This window comes from Centrocercus urophasianus, unplaced genomic scaffold (assembly GCF_019232065.1).
Source record: "Centrocercus urophasianus isolate 14NV4802_14NV808 unplaced genomic scaffold, USGS_Curo_1.0 seq_9, whole genome shotgun sequence".
Lineage (NCBI taxonomy): Eukaryota > Metazoa > Chordata > Aves > Galliformes > Phasianidae > Centrocercus > Centrocercus urophasianus.
The window spans coordinates 29,658,401-29,680,154 of NW_024885532.1; the positions used below are offsets into that span (position 1 = coordinate 29,658,401).

The following is a 21,754-nucleotide window of genomic DNA, read 5'->3' on the forward strand; positions in this document are numbered from 1 at the left end:
TGGTTCCTAGCTCTGTTGAATTACATTGCTAGTGGGAGTGGCTCTTCCCTGGGATGAGATAACACACTCAGCAGTCCTTGGATGTGAAACTAATTAACTGGAGACAAGTGTTGATGCTGTAACAATACTCCTCCATGCACTATCTATTCATGGTAACCACTTTTTGATTGGGGTGAGGTTGTACAGAAAAAAAACCAGACAATGCTGATACTAAGGTCTCAGATCCCAGATCTTTCCCCCGCTCTATTCACATGTGTTTTCATGGCAGCTGTACATGCATAATGCTGTTATGGGATAAAAATCTCTCTGGCACATCTCTGGTGAAGCTTAAGACAAATTTGACACTGTGATTTATGTCGTAAACAAAACAGACCAGGGTGTGTTCTCTCGCCCTTCAGCAAGTGGCAGAGCCCTCATATACAGCAAGCTCCCCTCCCACGGCCACCCCCGGAACAAAAAGCTGGCTTTATCCAAGCCTGGAGGAACAGTGTCTCCGGAGGGCTCAGAGGCAATGGCCAAGCTGTGCTGGGAGACATGAGGGCAGCAAAGCAGTGTGGCTGTGCTGCTGGGACTGTCCTGATCCCATCTGTTTTGCAGGGTACGTACAGCCAGGACAATCTCGCTGCTGTTTCACAGTTTCTCCAGCACTTCCTAAATTCAGAAAGCTCTGTTTAAAGATCAGGGTCTCTGATCATTCCAAGCTGAAGTGCACAGCCTCTGCTACGGGAAGTTGGTTGGGTTCTGCTCCATTGCTGATTGCTCAGAATTTCCATCCAAAGGTCCTTCCTATTTCCTTTTTAGACATGCACAGTGTAACACTCAGACAGACTGCACAAATTTACCAAAAGGGTGACAAGAGAGGACATCTTGCCATCTGGGTCAGGCGCTCCCTGATGTTTTGTCAGGTGCCCGTACCCACAGTGTGGAGGTCCTAAAGGGCACTGATGGTTTCCTGAGCTGTGTGCCCAGAGCCCCTGTCCCTCTAGGAGCTCCTCCTGCTATAGTCAGGCAGCAGCACTTAGTGGCTGGGGTGGTGTACATCCCGTGTCCCTGGCATGGGATGGAACCTCCAGGAGGGATTCCATGGATGGATATGAACACAGCCCCACTAGAAACAGAAGTGGGGTCTGCTCCCACTTCACACGTGCCACACAGGAAGGCAGGACTTGCTTCATGGAGCTCATACCTCCCAACAAGCTTCAGCCTTGAGACTTCCAATCCATATAGCACACAACTGCACTTGGAGACCTCCCAGCCATACAGCACTCAGTCCATACATGAGGCTCCAATCCATACAGCACCCAATAATATCTGTGGACGTCCTAGCTCTATGCACCCAATGGTTCCTGGCAGTGGTGCTGAAGCCTGCAGCACTGCTGCCTCACTGCAGTGATGCACAGGAGCTGTCATTATCCCTGGTACTTTTTCTTGTCCCATTCATCAGCATGGAGAGTACATGGTGCCAGCCACACTGCAGCTGCACAGGAGATGCAGCATCTAAAAGCAAACCTCCTTTGCTTTTCCCTTGCAAATCATATTGCACTTGCCACTAAAATGACCAAAACTACCCAATGACGTCACCCATCAGCTATACAGAAGCTCAAAATAGGCAAATTCCATGTGGAAATCACCCAAGCAAATAAGCTCGTCTTAATGCTTAGAAGAATATGCCAGATTGGGTTCCTCTCTTCCAGGCCATGATTCACTCCCCATTTAGTCCTGGCTAACCACATCATGGGAGCTTTGGGATAAGAACTATATTATTCTTTGCTCTGATGCAGGAAGGCTCTGATGTGCTTCGGAATGTCTCAGGGTTGTTGCAATTAAAATTCTTGCTAATTTCACAGAGGAGGCATTTTCATTTGTTGCCTTTTTACAGATGGCTTTAGCAGTCCCAGACCACCAGAGTCACAGCACAAAGAAATCAATGAACTCCTTGGCATGGTGCTTTCCTTGCTTGAATTTGCATCAAGCTTGTTTACAGTCTGTGGGCCAGGAGAAAGGGGTCATTTATAATATGTACCCAAGCATTGCTTGCCTGCATTTTAGGAGTCAGCAACTCTGATAAATTCTTGACGCAGCTTGCAAGCACAGCTAAGGCTCTATCTTCTGCCTACTGCAGGAAGCTAGTTACTGTATCAAAGATCAGAGTTGTTCATAACAACACAGGAAGGCTATATATACAAGCACAAAGGAACAAGGATGCAAGGTTTTGCTGCTGTGCACTACTGGTCTCTAAATTTGACCATAAACTGCTTGAATCAATTCAAAACAAAACACTTGCTGCAGCACCACCCAGATTACTCATAGACTAATTCTCCTCTTGCAGAGACAAGACACTCCATTATCAAGATGTTTGTTTGATACGACTTTGAAAAGACGAGTTTATCTAAAATTGCATTAGAGTCTTATTTAGAGAGTGTAATGACCTTAAGTGGCTGTGCTTTAAAAAGGCTAACAAAATAGTACATAATCTCAAATGGGCACACATTGCAAGGAAGTGATTTCCCTCTGTTACACACACAGCATCTGTGGAACAGGCAAATGTTTATCAGGAACTGAAGCTCATCAAATCAGTTAATTATTTCATGGAAATGAACGAAGAGAAGGCTACGTATTATTTATATATTTCCAAAAAATCACAAATGCAGACAGGACCTTTTCAGAAGACATTCCTGCAATTGAGTGTTGTTGGGATAAAAACCAGCAAGGAATTACTGCTAAGAAATCTTCAGTCAGCTCTGGCAGATCTGATGCAAACCTAAGTGTTGCAGGAGTCACGTGCTGCAGAACTGACACAGAAGAAAAGACCAGTGGAGGAATGCAGCCAAGTGTGTTTCCTCTCTCTTCTCTCTCCTCCTCTCCATTAAATGATAGGAAATCTGAGAAAAGACAAATAAGCCAGGTTTTAAAACTGTTTCAGCGCCTCTCAGGGGCTCTTGCACACAGACAACATTCACACTTGGGGCTTATTTCCTTTAGTTTCTGCTCTTTCTGCATCCCTGTTCTGTTCTGGTTTACAGTCTCCAGCTCCCTGTACAAACAGGATCTTTCCTCAACAGTGTGCAGCCACATCATCTTCCTTCCTTTGTATATAGGCTGATACTGTGACACCATGCTGCTTCCTAAGCACCTCGTTTCTCAATGCTAGCAAAAACAGGAACCAAAAGCAAAGCAGCAATAAAACACTAAATCCTTACCACAGCTTCAAGTCGAACCCTTAAAAGTTTCTGAATCGAGATGACTTTTCAGCCAACTGATTTTTCTAGCTCAGTGTGCTGTGCACCACGCTGCACAATCAGCCCAGATGCAGCACTGAGCCATTTTGCCAGATGCAAATGCTCCTGTAAGGTCTGTGCCACCGACCCACACTTTTTCCCCTTCTTTCAAGTGCGGTGAAAAGTGAAGCCAGCTGAGCAAAGTGCATGTGGCGTCTCTGTTAACCTTTTCTCTCCTCTCCTGCAAATCCTGCTGTTTGATTTTTTGCTCTGAGGAGATTAGATAGCATGTCTTCAGGGAGAAGAGAAAACCACAGAGCACGGTGCACATTGCACAAATGCTCTTGTTATTCTGAGGCCTGAAAAAACAAGGAAGGAAGCTTGAGGCTGGTGGTTTGGCAGGTGTGAGGCGTTTTTTTTACACAGACATCTGTTTTAAGTGGTAGCTCTGGGCTGGGGGATGAGCACAATGCCCATCATCCCCTTACTGTGGAGCGGCACAAGGGTTTGAGGCTTCAGAAGAACCAATGGCTCTGTGCCTCCTGCTTCCTTACACTGTGACTTGGGATGCTACTCTGCTGTATTTGTGGGGTAGGGCTGCAAAGGGAGAGAATTTCTGTTGCAAACCGACAACTGGCTAATGCAGCTGTTCCTCTGATGCATTAGGCAGAGGTTTCTGCTGCTGCACTGGCACTCACAAAATGGATGAGGGTGAGTACAAAATGGGTGAAGGAGAATACATACGCTAAGCTCAACGTAAAGATCTGATGAAAACAGTTTGGATGCTACCGCGTATACCACATCAAAATTCACTTTTCTAATCCCACAAGATTATTTCTAGTGGTTTGGGTAACACTGCTGGTAATCCCTTCACAGCTTTGAATGAACTGCCTCCTTTGGCAGGATGCTAAGACACGCTCTGCTACGTCTTGCCCTGAGTTTGGAGGAATTCATTAGTGCCTGGCAGTTATTACCTATTTTAAAATGTATCTGTGATCTCTACGCTATAAACAATCTGCAAAAGAACTGCAGCTTTTAGGGCAGGATCCTGCTCTGCTACAAGGCATGCAGGGAGGAAAACGGGACTTGCACAACATCCTCTCCAGTGGGGATTCTCTGGGGCAACTGTGCCTTGAGCCACATTATTATTTTAAATGACAATAAGCTCTTTCTCCAGCAGCTGACTGTCGACTTTAATGAACGTTTAGCAACTTAATTACCTTTAAAACCGTTAGTGGTCTGTTAAAGATTGCTGGAGTTGATCTGTGCACTCCAAAGTGACTGGGGAAGGGCAGATGGGAAGGAAGACATGCTGAAACACATGTATGCAGCTGCCATGCGAATTGCAGAAGCCTCATTTCCAAAAGAACTCAAGATGAAGTCATTTCAAGGTGAGGGACTGTGGTTAATCCGTCATTAATACGCTCATTAATACGTCCCCAAACTCATCGCTATGTATGCTGCAGGAAAGCCATCTGCACACAGCTGCAGCTGAGGGGATGAGCAGAACACATCAGCGGTGTGTCCTGAGGTTCTGCTGGATGAGCGAAATACCTGAGAAATAAAGGGGGTTGGCATTTTGCAGTTCTTGGAAGAATTTGGAGGTTTCTAGAATGTATGGAAGATAACTTCCTGAGCCATCTCAAATACCGTGTTCACTTGCAGGCCCCTCACTACAAGGACATGGAGGTCCTGGAATGTGTCCAGAGAGGGGCAACAAAGCTGGGAGGGGTGGAGCAGCTTAAGGAGCTAGAACTGTTCAGTCTGGAGAAGAGGAGGCTCAGGGGTGACCTTACTGCTCTGTACAACTGCTTGAATGGAGGTCGTGATGCTGTGGGGGTCGACCTCTTCTCCCATGTAACAGCAACAGAATGAGAGGGAACGGCCTCAAGTTGCACCAGAGGAGATTCAGGTTGAATGTTAGGAAATACCTCTTCACAAAGAGAGTGGTCAGGCGCTGGAATGGACTGCCCAGGGAGGTGGTGGAGTCACCATTCATGGAGGCGTTCAAGAAACGCTTAGATGTTGTACTGAGGGACCACGTCCCTTGCAGTGCACCTGCGAGGAGCACTGTTACACAGGTCAGAGAAATCTAACAAACTCAGGGAGTTTGACTCCAAAATAACATTTTATGTTCTAAAGATTAAAAAAAGAAAGACAGACGATGAATCCTAACATTCCTGGTTTGGTATATTAGTTTTCTTTCCTCTTTTTGTTTGTTGGGTTTTCTTTTCTATTTGTAAAGTAACAGCAACGAGAACCTTCCCAGTTCACACTGTGGCCCTAAATGGTACCACTAACATATGGTTGCAGTCAGACAACACCTTCAGTAGGAAATGGCACCTTGTTACTTCCCAGATTATCTGCTCCCTATGGGGTAAATATCTCCAACATCAGGAATGTTTAGCATCAACATTCCTATTAAAGTAAATGGGATTTGAGTGAGGGTAAATCCAAGTGTGCAGTGCTGGGATGTTATACCTACAAATCTTCTGTGTCTTGTGCTATCTACTTTATTTGCTGACAAAAGACAAGCATTTGCTGCCAGCATAGGCTTCAGTAAGCACAAAAGGAGGGTGTGTGTTCAGCACTGCTTCCTGTAATGCTGACTGCAGCTATAGCAAGGAAGCATGAAGCAGGAAGAATTACAGGGCATTCCTCAGCTCCTCAGCAGCGATGCAGCTGTGAGAGGGGAAGGAATCCGGCTTTCCGCTGCAAAGTGTGCTCTTCACCTCTGAACCGCAGTTACATGGCAGTCAAGCTGCCTTTTACAACAGCAGCACAGCTTTGTGGGCCTCTTCAAGGTTACTGCTCTCATATTACGCAATTTGTCTGAAAATTCTGTTTCTTCTGCTTGTGTCCATCCCACTCTGGGAGGGATGGACAAGCACCCCAATTTACTGAGCAGCAAAGGCTTGGACAGGCCCTTTCCTTTGGATTACTACCTAAAAACAAAGGGCTTAAAGAACTTGTCTGATTTTGGAAAGAAACACACATATATAAATAACCTAGTAAGTGTAACCTGAATGTGCAGGACAATAAAGCAGCACTTTGTCACTTTGCTAGATGACGTGTGGCTAGGCCTGGTAGGGGGAAGAAAAGGGAAAAGAATTAACTCAGTGTGCATTGTGATCTCACCTCTGATGTGTATTTAACATGATATTCAATGAGCTGAAACTTTGGTCTGGAGAGCCTCCTTGAACTAGGAATGGAGCAAGACTGGTAGAAAAGAGTTTTATTAACCAAACCGTCTCAAAGGGAAAACAAGGCTTTGGAGACACAAGCTCTTCCAATCTGAAACAAGCTTTGAAGAAGGGCTGTGAGGAGATCTGCACTGTAAGCCTGGTCAGCTGGTCTAATAAAAGTTCTTATATCCACATACAAATTATGCCTTGCTTATAGCCTGACATCATTACTACTGCAAATTACTGAAACGATATCCAAAACGGGATATCATTGCTTTAAAGGCAGTCTGTAAAGTTAACTTGCGTTTTTCCTTTCTCCGGTGCAAACCCCAGTGTGACTATCTCCTTTTGTTCTTGTATGAGCTACTGATGGCAGCTGCTCTGGAGAACAAGGCCCTAGCTCTGCCCCGAGGCACTTATTCCCTGGGGTAACACTGGGTCACCCTCAGTGCACAAGTGGTCTGAGTCTGCTCCTTTCTGCTTGGGAATGATTTCATATATCTCCAAGGTATCAACATTCACTGCAGAACTATTCAGCTCCAGCACAGATGATTCTGGTTCCTGATTCTGGCAGCCTGGGGACTACAGGAATGTGCAGTTTCACAACTGGTCTAAGCTGATCCACTGCTGATCTCCTGCCAAAAGGCAGTTCTCCCAGCCACGTGCCCATGCTCCCTCTGCGCTGACACTTGTGTTCCTTTGGCTGGGCAGACTGTGGCATCGGGGGCTGACTGGTCTTAGAGCAATCCTCCCTTCTTCCTCTCCCTTTGGTAGAGTTAATCTTTGTGTGGTTCAGCTTGCTGGCTGAGCTGTGCACCTGATAAGGGCTTTCAAGGTATCTTGCAGACCTTCCCAAAAGCTGTGGGGGGTTAGGGCAGGCAGCTGCCTTGGGATGGGATGCATGCATTCCTCCATTCCTTTGAACATAAAGAAAATGGGTTTAACAGCCATGTGTTACATAATGGTGCCATACATCTGATATACATGTAACTGAGGGGTTTTCCTATGGTATGTAGGCCTAAGGTGTTAACTGATTTACCATCCAGCTTTACACCCATAGTCTTTCACACCAGCTCAATGCTGGTGCACTAGATTTAACACCTGCAACATCATGGTTATAAAATCATAGAATTCCCCAAGGTGGAAGGGACCTACAAGGAGCATCGAGTCCAACCCGCCTCCACACAGCACCACCCCAAATCCAATCCCAATGCCTGAGAGCGCCGTCCAAATGCTCCCTGGGCTCCAGCACCTCAAGGCCGTGCCCACAGCCTGGGGAGCTGTTCCGTGCCCACCGCCCTCTGGCGCAGCCCCTTTCCCTCACCCCCAGCCGCCCTCCCCTGACGCAGCTCCATGCCGTTCCCTGTCGCTGTCACACAGAGCAGAGCTCAGCGCTGCCCTGTGAGGAGCTGCAGCCGCCATCAGGCCTCCCCTCAGCCTGCCCTGCTCTGGGCTGAGCACAAGAGGGGCCTCAGCTGCTTCTCATACACCTTGCCTTCTATGCCTTGCGCCAGCAACTCGCAGTCTGGCTGTATTAGTTGCTGCAAGGTGTGCAACTCTCTCTCAAGGGAACAAAATGATATAGGAATACCTGGGCAAACATTGGCAACTGGCTGAACAGGACCCCTCAGCATTCCCCGAGGAGAGCTTGTTCCTCCTTTGCAGTGTCAAGTCTGTGTAGGCACTGTAGGATGAAGCTGCATGGTAACACACCTTCTACCAGGGTTAAACCACAGCAGCCTCTCCAGTAACCCTCCCCTGAAGCCATGATGGATTAGAAACAAGATAATAACGAGAGAGAAAATCAGGGTCCTGAAATGGCTTACAATTAGTTCTGTAAGAGAGGCAAGTCACTACCTAACTTTCTCATTATGTATTTCCATGAAATCCACCTTGGAATCTTTGTTCAGGTTACTCAGCGAAGTTGGCCTCAGTTGTTTCAGCTAACTCATTTGGTTCCCATTTCCCCATGCCACCGCTCAAATTCAGTATGTCAGAACATCTGGACAAGCCCAGAATAGTGATATCCTTATTGCATATATTCCAAATAGCCTGTGCTCTGGCAATCACTGTATACACATTGCTCTTAGCCACCCAACTCCTCTCAGTTCGGGCTCCTGGTTCTGGGTCCCTCTCTGCTGCTCTTTTATTCAATTATGGGGCTTTCAGAGTTCAAAGCTCTCTTACTTTCATTGTATTTCGTCTGAATTCCAAAAATGTTCACATACTTCTCTATGTTTAGTAAAGTTACAGCAACGAGTAAAGATCCCGCTAAGGAAGATGTTTGGGCTATAGAGAAATGCTGCCAACTACTGTAACAGGAAAACATTACAGCTCCCTTTCGCCCAAAAATAACATTTTCTTGCTGTGGGTAAATAGCTATTACAGTTCTTCTGGGAGCAATAATCACAGCCCTCTTCTTCTCCAAACAGAGCATGCAGGGAGGAGCTGATTTCCCAAAGGCATGTCCTGGTTGCATCTGCCACTTGGACACGAGCATGGGGAGCAGCCAGTGAGGAGCACAGTGGAGAAGAGAGCTGAGAGGGATGTTCCAGGGGATGTCACTCCTGCAACGGAACCACATGACAGGAACTAAAACAGCAGTTCTCCACCGCACTGACACTCAAAGCACTTAGTCTGGGCTCCTTTCTGCCTGGGAAAGGATCTTATCTTGGTTTCTTCTCTCTCTATTCCATGACCTGGAACCAGTAATTCTAAAAGCTGAGTCTGCTTGTGTGGGCAGCTGCTGAGAGGCAGACAGTATCCTGGTGTTCAAGAGATCTGGGTTGTGTCATGCAGTATCACCTCATTTCGTTGTCTTGATACAAGTCACCATACCTCTTCCATTTCCCTATTTCGGTTAATTTCACATCTTGCTCAGGAATGTCACAGGGTCCTGGTGTCACTGTTTTCAAAACACCTAGTGAACAATGGCTTCATTGGAGACAGGGCTCCCAGGAACAAAATAAAGTAACGGTAAAACGAGGAGAATAATGCCATTTACCAAACTCTGTTACACCATGAAGAAGAAAGAAATAGTTACCATAAACAAAACTTAGTCCTCCAGCTACTATTTGGTATCAATCTGTGTGAATTTTGCTCACAAGACTTCCTTCCTTCCTAAAACATAGTTCTTTAATGAGGTGTCAGAGCACAGTAATTTCAAAGCATCTACTCCAGTTCCATTGGTATCAATATCTCCGGAGAAGACTGTTGGCCTCACTCACCTTATGTTACTTCCTGCCCCACTGTTCATCAGCTAAAGGATGGCAGTGATAACACCTAAGAAACAATGCATGTAGTGCTTAGAGCAAAAAATGGAGACAAGAGAAAGGAGTCCCAGCCATTGACAAGACACGAATCACTCCCTGCCCCTGTTGGTTTTTTCATTTGTTCTATTTGTAATGAAAATAATGCTGGTATCTCGTACTGCAGAGTCAGGATTACCACTTCAGTTTGTAAAATGCTTTGAGATGGTAAAAGCACATCTCAGCAAAAGTACAAAGCACTACCAGCACTTCTGAAGTGCCCTAATGAAGCACTTTCTGACCTGACACTTTGCACAGTTGGTCCCCGGTCAGCTCTACCAAAATACAAGCCCTGTTTTGGCTGAACTATATATCACATATATAGCATAAAAATCAGCAACTAAAAACAAACAAACAACAAAAAAAAAGCCACCAAAAACTCTAACCACCACCACCACCGCTGACAAGAAAACACTTTCAGAAGAGTCTGCTTGGTTTTAAATCACTGCGTATCTCAAATTTAGGTTAATCAGAACACCAAATACATAGCCTCAAGCAGAACTGATGGAAGATTCTCAGTCCTTTCTACAGCTGTGCTTAATGCTTAGTGCAGTGCAGCCAGGATCCTTAATGCCAAGAAACTGGCTAAGGTCTGCTGCCATAAAAACTACTCGTTGATCATGACAACAGCATGATTTAGCAGATTACATAACTGACAAGCTAGTCACATCTCGGTAGGCATAAAAACATTTATTTTCTTGTCACCCAGCAATATGACAACTGATTGTACCTGTTTCTCTCAAGTCTTGCTGCAATCTGTTATTTCTCTGCCTGTGCTCTTTCAGCAAGAGCTGGTGTACTGCAGAAGGGCAGGCAGCTCTGGATTCCTTGTGTGAGGCCCCGATTCTTAGGCTGCAGATGGTTGTTGCAAGCAATAAAACTCTTTTAAGGTACGCCCAGCTCCCTTCACAGTTTATGCTGAACATTTCCACATAACACGGAGCCTGATCTCCACCACACTGTTTCTCCTCCATATTACTTTTGGAGAGGAACAGGATTTTAAGCATAAAGCAGGTTACCTGGTGCAGTCAGGAATGAGCATATTTGAGCAGCTCCTCAGCAATGTCCCCTGTTTGGCATCATGGGGAGCTGTGCAGTGTGTGCTGCCCCTCACCACTGACATGGCAGTGGCCAGGAAGCGCTTCCACACAGGTTCTGGCCATAGGCTCTGATGCCCTCTTCTGCAGATGTGACTGCATTTACTTCTGGAAACATAGGGACCCAGTATAGGAAATGTGCATCAGATTCCTATCAAACGTTGCTGAAGCAGGAAATGCCTTAAATACATATCAGGCCTTGCACAGAATACCAGAACCACAGCCTTCTGCAACATGCTGTGATATGCATGTCCTCTGCTCATCCAGAACTGCTCCACGTTGTCTGTGCACATTACAACTCAGCCTCCCAGGGGAATGCTGTGTTTGCAGTAACATTTGCACACCAGCCAGCAGTTTGCTTTCTGCTCTGTGAATGGTGTATCCAGAAACTGGCTGCTATGCTGGTATTCTTCAGAGGGGATAATGCCACCCTTTTTCCTGCTGTTTATTGTTTACCAGAGGTGCCTAATTTCTGACGAACAAAAGAGATGGATTCTGGGCAATTTAGCAATAACCAAGAGCAGGATGAGCAGGGTGGCTTCGCAGTATGTACAGCATTGTGTGTATGGCTCAACAAAAGCCTGGAATAGTAGGCATCTTGCAGCAAGCCTTGGAGTTGCTGAAGCAGGGCCCACACACTGCCACATTAATGACAACAGGAACAAACTTCATCTGTCCTGCAAATCACAACCATAATGTAGAAACCTCTCAGCTAGTGGTGGAACCACTGAGTGGGAAACCTATGACATAAAACACGTGAAAGGGAAGCTGTCTGCTGTGGGAAGGAATTGAGCGTGTTCAGCACATAATGGGTATGGCTCATGGGACTATTTAAAAATCAAGGACTGCTTCTGTCTGCTGGCTTGTTCTGTCAAAGTCAACACAACAGAGACATCAAAACTTTATGCAGATAAAGTTTACTTAGGTACAGAGGAGTAGAACATGCCCTCCCACATTGATCAGTCATCCAGATCCAAGCCTCAGTGCAGAGATTTCTTTTGTTAACAGGCTTGCTTCTGAAACACAAAATCACAAGTGGAGCTGTATGGCTGAGGCAGGGTGGTCAGGGTAATGTGAGGGAGTGGCAAAGCGGAGAGGATAGGACAATAAGGTAAACATCATGCACTTCTTGGGCCACTTCTTCATGTTGGGACACAAGCTAAACCATTTCAGTTATTTTGTTGTAGTTCTAGATACAGGCTAAAATACAAGGCGTATGAAGGGATAAGCCCAAACACAACAAAGGAAGCTCTAATATATAGTCTGCACTGGAGTAATGCTCATTGTGTGGGTAGAGTTCATTGAACAAATGGAGATGTTTAAACTGTAGGCGTCCATTTGTGAGTTAATCACCTTAGGACTCCATTTTAAGTCACAGATAAATTGGCACTTTTAGCATACATTAGAAATTCAGACTCAGTTGAGCTAAATTGTGCCTTGTAAGCTCCTGCTGCTCTTTGCTAACAGTAAAGGCAGGCAGGCAAGACCAGCCCACAGGTAGATGTCTGTATGACAGACATCAAATGTTGGGTGAGCGAAATGATGTTCCACATGTCTTTGTTCTGACACAGGGATGCTACACGCCACTGAGCTGCTGGAGTAGGGCTACGCAGGGTTCCTGGAATGTAACAGCAAAGCCCAGGGAGCCAGATCCAGAGGAGGAACACAGATGCAGTGACAGACACAGCAAAATCCCTTGGGAACGTGGCCACTGAAGCAACCATGACTTCATTAGACTTGCTCAAGATGCCCTCTAGCCTAGACCTTTCACCTCATTTAATGGTTTCTTGGCCTCAATCACTCATAATTCTGAAATGAAAAAAAAAAAAAAATCTTCTGACTCCTGTTTTCAAACCAAGGCTGTTTGATTTGGAACACTGCATTGAAGTCTGTGCTACAGATTGATTTCAGGTTTATTATATTTTCCCCTTTGAAACATGCTACAGTAAAAAAAAAAAAAAATCTGTACACTTTGTCGTTTTTCATGTAGCCCCCTCCCCTTTTTTTTTTTTTCAATCTTAGCAAATGCTCAGTCTTTTCCACTTCAATAGCTTGAAATTCCCCTGGGAACCCTAAGCTCTTTAAATATTTTTAGGTTGCCAGATTTCTTATGTTCTCTCTCCAGGAAGCCAATTTTGTTTCTAAGCTCTCGAGAGTATCCCAGCTCCATCTTTTGCGTATTCAATGCATCACAATAAAATGCTGCCTAATTGCTGCCTCAGCTGAGTCCCAAAGGTGCTGGGGTTTGTCTCTAGGCTACAGTTGTGGACAATAAACTCTTCTTGGGCTGGAGTTAAGCCTTTTTATTATTTAAATCTGAGTCATGTAAAATTAGTTTACTAGCAAGTAACCCACAAAGATCTGGTAGGGAAAGAAACTCCCACATATTGTTTTCCAACACAAGGAGAGAATGATCAGATATAAAGATCCACAAGCAGCTCATAATATAAGACATAATAGAAAGACCAACATTTAATTCAGCCAAAAAGACCAGAGAATGTTTTTGTGAGACTTGCAGTTTGGAGTTCTTTAGCTTCAAATTGAAACTGGTGGTATGAAAAACTCCTTTTTATTTTCCTCTCACTTATCCATAACCTGAAATAACTAAGAAAGAGGGAAAGACAGCTGCAGATAACAAATGCCAGATGAGCAAGAGCTTTCTGTTCTCCATCTACACAATAGGCAGAGTATTCACTGAGCACTTAGATAGAAAATTATCAAAAATATACTAGGACTGAATTGCCACACCTTCAGTAAGCCTGAGAAAAGTCCTACAGTATGGAACACGTGGACAATACAGGGAGAGAGAATGATCCTCTTTTTCTTACCAGGACCATATTCAGCCATCCTCAACAGCAAAAAGAGGACAGCTGTACACTGCATACACAGTTGTTTTCTCCCTTTGTGTTCCTTTTTTCATCCATATTTTAAATTGCTTATTTCTCTTGTAGCATACAGCTTTTGATGACAGTGCACACTTCACGAACATTTTAGTGGAAAGATTGCTCAACAATTCTTTGAGACTGTTTTCTCAAGACAGCACTTGTTTAGAGCTGCACGTGGTGCCATAGAGCCAAATGTGCCGTCTTAACTAGACACATACAAAGCTGGATGAGATCTCTCAATTTGCTCAAAAATGTTAGACTGTCTTTGAATCAGAAAAGGTCAAACGATAGCAGGACCTGACACAGGCTTTGCGGAGGTCTTGGCAGTACACCTGTAACCTGGGACACTCGCCAGCGAGGAGAGCACGCATCCACGTCAGTGCAAGCTGACTCAAACAGCTCTCATATGGCTCATTTCGTCAGCACAGAGCGTGTGCATAAAAGGCAGATGGATTCATCTGCACTAACTGCAAGGAGACTGTTAACAAGTACACTCACTGTGCAACGACCCCTCCTGTTGCTGGGGTCTCTCATTCCTCATTTAGATTTGTCTTGATCACTTCTTGAGAACATAACAGCAGACACGATGTGGGCTGCAGAACCTTCGTTACTAATAGTGACGCACAAGGCAGGATGTGCAGGTCTGAAGTTGATTTTGGCAGGCAGCACTTGGAAAAGCTAGCACACGATTTCAGCCTTATTCGGATCAATGGGAATTTGCCACTGATGTCAGTGGGACGAACACTTTGCTCCACACCTGACTGTAATCTGAGAGCATGTATCCTGCAAAGCCTGGAGCCTCACTGAAAATGGGACCCCACAGAATTCATTGTCTGAAATGAAACTACATAGATTCTTTGTGCCTCCTTCTAGTTATCTGTAAAACAACGATGATAACTTTGACTGCTAAACAATACAAGGTGTGTAGGAAGACATAATATCTTTTATTAGGCCAACTGATATAGCTGGAGAAGAACAGGCAAGCTTTCAGGCTTGTCTGAAATGCTTTGAGATGCTCCAATGAAAGGTGTTAGAACTGTGCAAGGGATCATTCAATTACGTTCTTCCTCTCTCTGGAAATCATTTAGTGCTATTTCAAAGGAAAAATGCTGTAGAGAAATAACTGACTTCTATTGCAAGTGCTGTCTGGAGCTAAATATCTTCCTTCCTCTTTATGAACTAATCTATAGAAAAATATGTTTTAAATTAACATGTTAAGAATCATTTTGTGGCATAATGCATGGTCCTGTGAAATGTTCTGTATTAAATGTAACTTTCAAGATCCTTAGGCAATACACACAAACAGAACAATTGGATTTTTCCTTGTCTTTGATGAAATTGTGGAAGTGTCACTGTAAGTAAATTAGAAAGTGTAGAAACCCAGTGAAAAAAGAAAGTGAAAAAAGAAAGATATGATACAAAAACTACATTATGCTCATAAACACTGACTAGCGAGTCCCTAGATTTTCACTGTTGAGTGTAGCCATCGTGCCTTTGGAAGCTGTGAACTAGTAGGAGTCCATGAAAGGGTAACAATCAATCAAACACTTAATCCCCACCTCCCTCTGATTTATCAGAAAGGACAGAATGAATTGGGATTACTCCATCTAAATTAGTGTGGAGTGACAGAGTAACAACACAACAGTATTGCAATCGTAAGTGTACCAGGAAATATCAGTGCTCTTATGGAGTCGTTGGACGACCTAGATTACTGGGGGCCATGCAGATGTTGGCCTGGTTCACTTTCTAAATTCAAATAATATGGAACAAAGAGGAAGCTCCAGAGCTCCAATGTCCCCTTGCCTTATAACCTCCATCACAGTGTGGTGGACAGGAACAATGAGAGTCCAGGGTCAGATGAAATCAGTTGCAATGCTAAAGGGAAAGGAGAGATGGAGAACAACCTCCACTCTCCCCTCATCCAACCTCTAGATTTTCACTCCCCTTACATTTTGTCTGTGAGGCTTAATTGTACATAAATCCCACTAGCATCACAACAGTACTTTATTTCAGTGTCAAGACACAAATGGTGTCAAGAATAGAGAAAATTAGGAGGGAACTGGGAATAATAATCTCGAAATATGCAAAATCATGGCAAAGAATAATGAAATAGATGCTCTTTGCATCCACTAGGACAAGCAATTGAGTTAAATTGCAGCAAAGGTAATTTACATTAAGTATTAGACAACTGCCCAGAATTAAGCTGTAAACTGCCCAGAGAAACAGTTAAACTTTCATCACCGGGATGTGTAAAAGAAGACCTAAATATTATCAAAAGTTTTGTTATTTCTGATTGTCTGCTGAAGCAGAGAATACAGGTGGAGATTTGTTTGAGAAAGGTAACAACATATGAACAGCTTTTCCTGTATGCATTTCATTTTCCTCTAGAAGATACTGTTGAAGATTTTTTGCTTGCGTGAAGTTCTGAGAGTCATCCCTGTAAACATGTTCGGCCAAGTCTGGAGGGGCCATCTGTCTTCTGAAGTGGCTGTTCCCCTCCACTGACCACAGGTGCAATTGGAGATAGCTGACTGGCTCAGAGCGGACACCTTATTGAATCTGTAAAGTCAGAAAAGACAACTCCCACCCTTAACAACAACATTGTGTCCTGTCCATACATTAAATGTATTCCTGTATACAAGAGTCAAATCTCCATTATTCACTCCAACTATAATTACTTGTTTTGCATGTATGAGGTGGGACCTGTAACACATAATCATGATGTTATTTATTGTCCTGCAATAGTAATTTTATCACGTTACAGTTGGATACCATATGGTATAATGAAGAATATAAGCATCCCACGCAATGTATGAAAAGCTTCCATACAACAATTAATTTAATGTACTCCACTTTTCCACTACCTCCCCACTGAGACTATCATTGAATTATATGGTATCTCACTAAGGAGAATTTTATTTTTAGATCTAAGAGCCAGTCAAAGCTCTGCTGAGTTGCAAGTAGAGCTACTAACCAGGAATGTAAGTGGCTTTATTTCACCAACATGCATGAAATGCTAAGGTGCTTGCAATATATGGTATTAACCACTTCTGTATTCAAGTTCTATTTACAGCTATGGTATGTACTGAGATAACCTGTATGAAACTATGTGCTTATGTCCTATTCACTCCATCATAGAACTAAGCTAGGCACTTAAAACATCTACACTGTATCTACAACACAGCCAAGAGAAGCTGAGCATCCCCGCTGCCTGTCAACTTTCTCCTTTGTGATCCGTTTGGATACAGGTCTTGCCTTTAAGATAAGGCATGAATCCTGGGTAGTTCATTTGCAGGACTACTCCCAGATGACAATAAAGCCTAGAATGTCATATCAGGTATCCTTGGATCCCCGTTGTGCAACAGTGTCCCAACGGGTTGAGCAAATCCCCTCCTCCAAACGCCCTCACTTGTACCACAGGGCACGTAATACTACATTTCAAGTTATAACACCACCACTCTAGCAGGATGCTGTACAGCCCTCACACTCTAAGCTGAAAAAATACATTAAAATAACAACTCTGCTGCAGGACCAGGTAAATACCACAAAGTACACAGATAACATACAGTGTACAGGGCTATGTGGTGCAGGCAGAGCAGTCAGCAGCAGTACTCTGCAGCTGGGGCTGAGCCAGTGATTCTTTATGAATGTTTTCATTCTTACTTTCACGGAGAAGGACTGTGAGGTGAGACTACAGCCAGAAAAAGCAATTAGCCAGGTCAAGTTACAGAAGGTCATGGATAAATATATAACTAAACAATCTCTTCACAGGTTATTAAGAAATCTATCCTGATGGCTACAGGACTTTAAAAAGCAGCACCCAAGATGCCATGTAAAAATTATTAACTATTAAAACTTATTAACAAATTTCTCACCTCATTGGGTTTGTGGCCAGCATTCCTAACTGTTTTAAAAGGACACTTTTAAAACATGATAGTTACTACAGTAACAACATGAAATGTCTTAATTGTTAGAGACTGCAGAAGTGTCCGAGCAATGGTCACTGGTGGCATCGAATCCCTCAAAAGTGATTTTTAATAATCAGAAAATGACGTTTTAGTCGGTCATGCTTGCAGCCAAGTGTGAGTGGTTTTAGAGGTCAGTACATTCCCTGCAGTCTGTGGTGCTAAGTATGGGGAACAGCCGTGCTGTCTGTGGGTGGGATTCATCTGGCCCAGCACAGCTATTTCCTAACTGACGTAGGCAGTTCACCTCCCTCCATAGCCAATGGAGAGAAACTGGACCTTATAGGACTGCTTCATTTTTTTCCTATAGCATACATCTAACAGAGGTTGACTGAAGCACCACTCAAAAGGCCAGACTGTCCAATAGTTTTGAAAATAATCTAAGGCAATTAGCTCATGCACAGAAGTAAATCGCCTTTAGTGTGTCTGATGAAAGGGGGGGACTTCTTCAGCTACTCCAACTCGATTGCAGTTGCTCTATGTTAGTGACTACACCGTGCTCTCATGTATGCTCATATGCTCTCTTCATACAGTTTAACACACCTTTTCCTGGTATGTTTCTAAATCCTACATGCTGTTTTGTTAGTGAACTACAGCTATTTTCACACGAGTAACAGATACATAAGGTTAGCCTATCTGTTTCTTACAGTGATGCAAACCATAAAAACACTTCTAGGATATTTTTGAAACACTACTGATACAAAAATAATGTATGTGAACAGAATGATGCTTTGATAAAGGACTTTGTCTCCTGAACTTAAACCCTGAAGCTGAATACATCTTGTTCCTGGGGGTACATTCAGCAGACAGGTCCCCAAGTTCAAAAATTCATTTCTGACTCTTGCTAAAGCTCATCACTTCCTCAGGCACGCAGGTTAAATCGTTTACAAAGTCGAACGATAAAACAGATCAGAGGTGCGGTCTGAATTAAAAGCAGCATCTTTCTCAAAGTGTCTTTCACCAACCTAGCTGCCAGTGCCACCACAAACAGCTGTGCTGGCACAAGTGACAGTGATAAGCAAGTGTTGAGGGGTGGAGATTAGTTCACTGGCAACATTAGTTTTGTTGCCAAGGAAAAGACGCAAAGAATAGCATAGAACAGCTCTCAAAGCTGAAGAGGCTCCTCCAGATGATAATTCAGAGCCGAAGCTTCACTAACATAGTCTGAACTGCTCTCTGGAGGAGCCTCTCTCACTCCTTCAACTATGCAAGGCATCTGGGGAGACAAGCCTCCTAAATTAGGCATCTAAGTTGTGTGTTTAAATGCATGCAGTGAATATTCCCTCCAAGAATGTGAACGGGATGCTATAATAATTTAAAATAAGTTTAACCAAAGCTATGATAACAATGCCTGTTCTTTTATGAGATGCAGTTGTGTCGCTGACCCTCTGCTGACCCTCTACTGACACAATTGTTTCTCATTTATTAAATAAATGAACAGTTAACAAATGCACATCTTGCAAGTACAGCCCAAATTTCAAAGTTAAAAAAAGATTCCCTTTTTTTCCCCCCTCGAAATATGAATCAGATTAAGTTGTTCACATGGAAACCACAGTATATTCCTTACAATAATCACACCAGAAGACCAGAATGGGGAAACATGACCACTGAAATGATGACTAGCATATCTTATTTAATTTTTTTTTTGTTCTCCATAAGCACTTTTTAAAAGTCCATTAGTAATTTTGGCTGAAGTTTCATTAGTAATTTTATTTTGCCATTTACTACATTGCTCCTATTCTCTCAGAACTGCTTACGTATTGCTAAATGAAGGTAAGAAGTTCTCAGTGAATGGCAGAAGTTGTTTTTTCAATACAAATGCATGGCCATTGGTTTGCTTACCTTCTGCACTCCTGACTTGCAGATTCCTGATACTTGTGTAAATACCAGAGCACAATTTGTTTCTCAAATGTTCCAAACATAACCACCATCACTGCCACTGATCACAGTATTATTCAAAGGGATGTTCAAGACAACCCTGAAAAGGATTACTGATATCTTGAAGAACACTCTTTATATGTAGCTACCTTCTGTTCTGGATGAATGTGTTTACAGGAGTGGACTGTTAAATCCAATTCATCTTCCAATATCTCACACTGCAGAGCTGGAACTAAAATACCTAATAAATTGAATACGCTGGACAAGCCATTAATATGTATTAGACTGTGCTTTCTTTATTCCACTGGTTTGGACACCTAAGCAGTGTGTAAAAAGCTGCCCAACTGCTCCCAAATTTGAAACTACCACTTCTAAATTAGAGAAGTACCTACAGGGGAAGGAGAATAATATATACCAGCATGACCTAAATTTATGCCCATGTCTGAGTTAACAGGCTCAACTGAGATAACTGTTTGGTTCAAACCACTGGAGGCTAGTATCCTATGGCTTTGTAATTGTTTCCCCTCAGCACTCATACTTCAACAAAACAGCTGCCTATGGGTCATGCATGCAACCACAGCTGTGCACAGAGGTGGGTGCTGCAAGCAGCAGTATGCATGGAGCAGTTGGTCACTTAAAGCATCCTGACCAGGCAGCTTGTTGCCAAGTGAAATATTTAACATCTCATTTCTGCCTACCTTGCGCTCAGCAGAAGCACCAACTGTGACCGTTCTTTCTACCACACCACTTACTAAAAACTAAAAGAAACTCAGTTATCATTAAGGCATCAACCCTTTCGTCAAATGTAGATGAAATTATACAAAAAGTTTCAGAATTACTGCAGAAGGACAGACTCCAGAATTGTCATATCTTCAGCACCACAGCCTAAAATCCACAATTCACCACGGAAGAGTTATGCTAACAAACATTTTTTGCTTAATTGTGTACCACAGACAACTTCTTAGATGTCAGCCCCAGCACACAGATGAAATTCATGAAACTCTGCCACCTTATACCATCAGGTGAGGCACCACAGGGCTGGGATGATGTGAATAAACTTTTTCTTTTCCTATCCCAGTTTTTAGGTAACAATTGCTGACACACAGCTTCATGGGCCCAGCTTCACTTTCTCTTAGGTTTCCATTGAAGTCTTCCTCTCTGACTATCGTCAGCTACTTTCTTACTCCTTCTCCAAATGCTATAGCAGATGCAAAATCCTTTCGCTGATCCAAAAAAGACCAAGAAACACAACATTCTAATTTCTGATAATCTTTCTAATTTCTGTCCAAAGACTAAAAGCAGAATCACCATTTTTTCCAACTTATTGTGGATTTGCTACCTTTTTTCTACCTGCATTTTCTACTCTTCAGACATTGGCTTGTTCTTCGTAATTTCAATCAATTTAGTTATAACTGTCATGATATCTTTTTCTTGGACTCTAACAACACAGCAGACTCCTCTCAGCTGACTTTATGCATCTACAGAGCAGGCACCTAATTTCATGGTGATTGGCTTACTCCTCCTGTAAGCACTGGAAAAAATTAAACATACAACACAGTCCATCTTGGTCAAAGAGAGGTACCTCTCTCTCTCCACTATGAAGAAAAACTAGAGGAAGCCTAATTTATATACACAAGTCAACAAGATGTTTACATTTGAACAGTTAAATACAATAACCATTGGCCATCCCTACCCTCATTTTCTGGAAGAATGGAAATCTCAACAGCTTTCCCTTGAACTGCTCTTCATTAACAATCCATTGCATTTGAGATGTACCTTGTATGAAAGATGTTGACTACATCCTTCTGTGTTGCTGCTCCGTCACAAATTCTGGAGGTTCAGGCTCTGATGGAGTTTCCTAGAAAAGAAATGAGTAGATGTGTCAACATGATAAATTTCATCCAATAAAAACATCTAGGCAGGAGAAGAATTACTATGTGTGTATAGAAATTAACAGTGTGTATCTACTGATGCCTTTACTGTATTGTGCATATCTTCCCTTGAAGGTTAATAGCCATGAATATGTAACATCCTCCTTTTTTCTCAATTGCCTCCCTGTTGTTTTTTTACCTTCTGTTATTACAGCATTTCTCAGTGTAACCTATAAGACCTTTGGTGAAGAGTTATGTCTGCACGTGAGCATTAAGCATTATTACAAAGGCATAATAATTCCAGCAGTCAAGTTAAATATAATTGCAAGGGGAAGAAAAGACAAAAG

The 21,754-nt window shown here is 43.2% G+C and overlaps 1 long non-coding RNA gene across 7 annotated transcripts in view; it reads right to left on the reverse strand.

Annotated features, from left to right (window-relative positions):
• The window catches only part of LOC122171307, a 54,202-nt gene that overhangs the window by 29,320 nt on the left and 3,128 nt on the right, over positions 1-21,754 (reverse strand). For 5 of the 7 annotated variants that reach the window (XR_006171966.1, XR_006171965.1, XR_006171964.1 and 2 more), the window contains exon 2: positions 21,313-21,394. This is a non-coding gene — a long non-coding RNA (uncharacterized LOC122171307). Of the gene's footprint in view, positions 1-2,611; positions 2,883-11,774; positions 16,253-21,312; positions 21,395-21,754 lie in introns of those variants that run through there. The other 2 variants (XR_006171968.1, XR_006171962.1) reach the window with 2 other exon arrangements.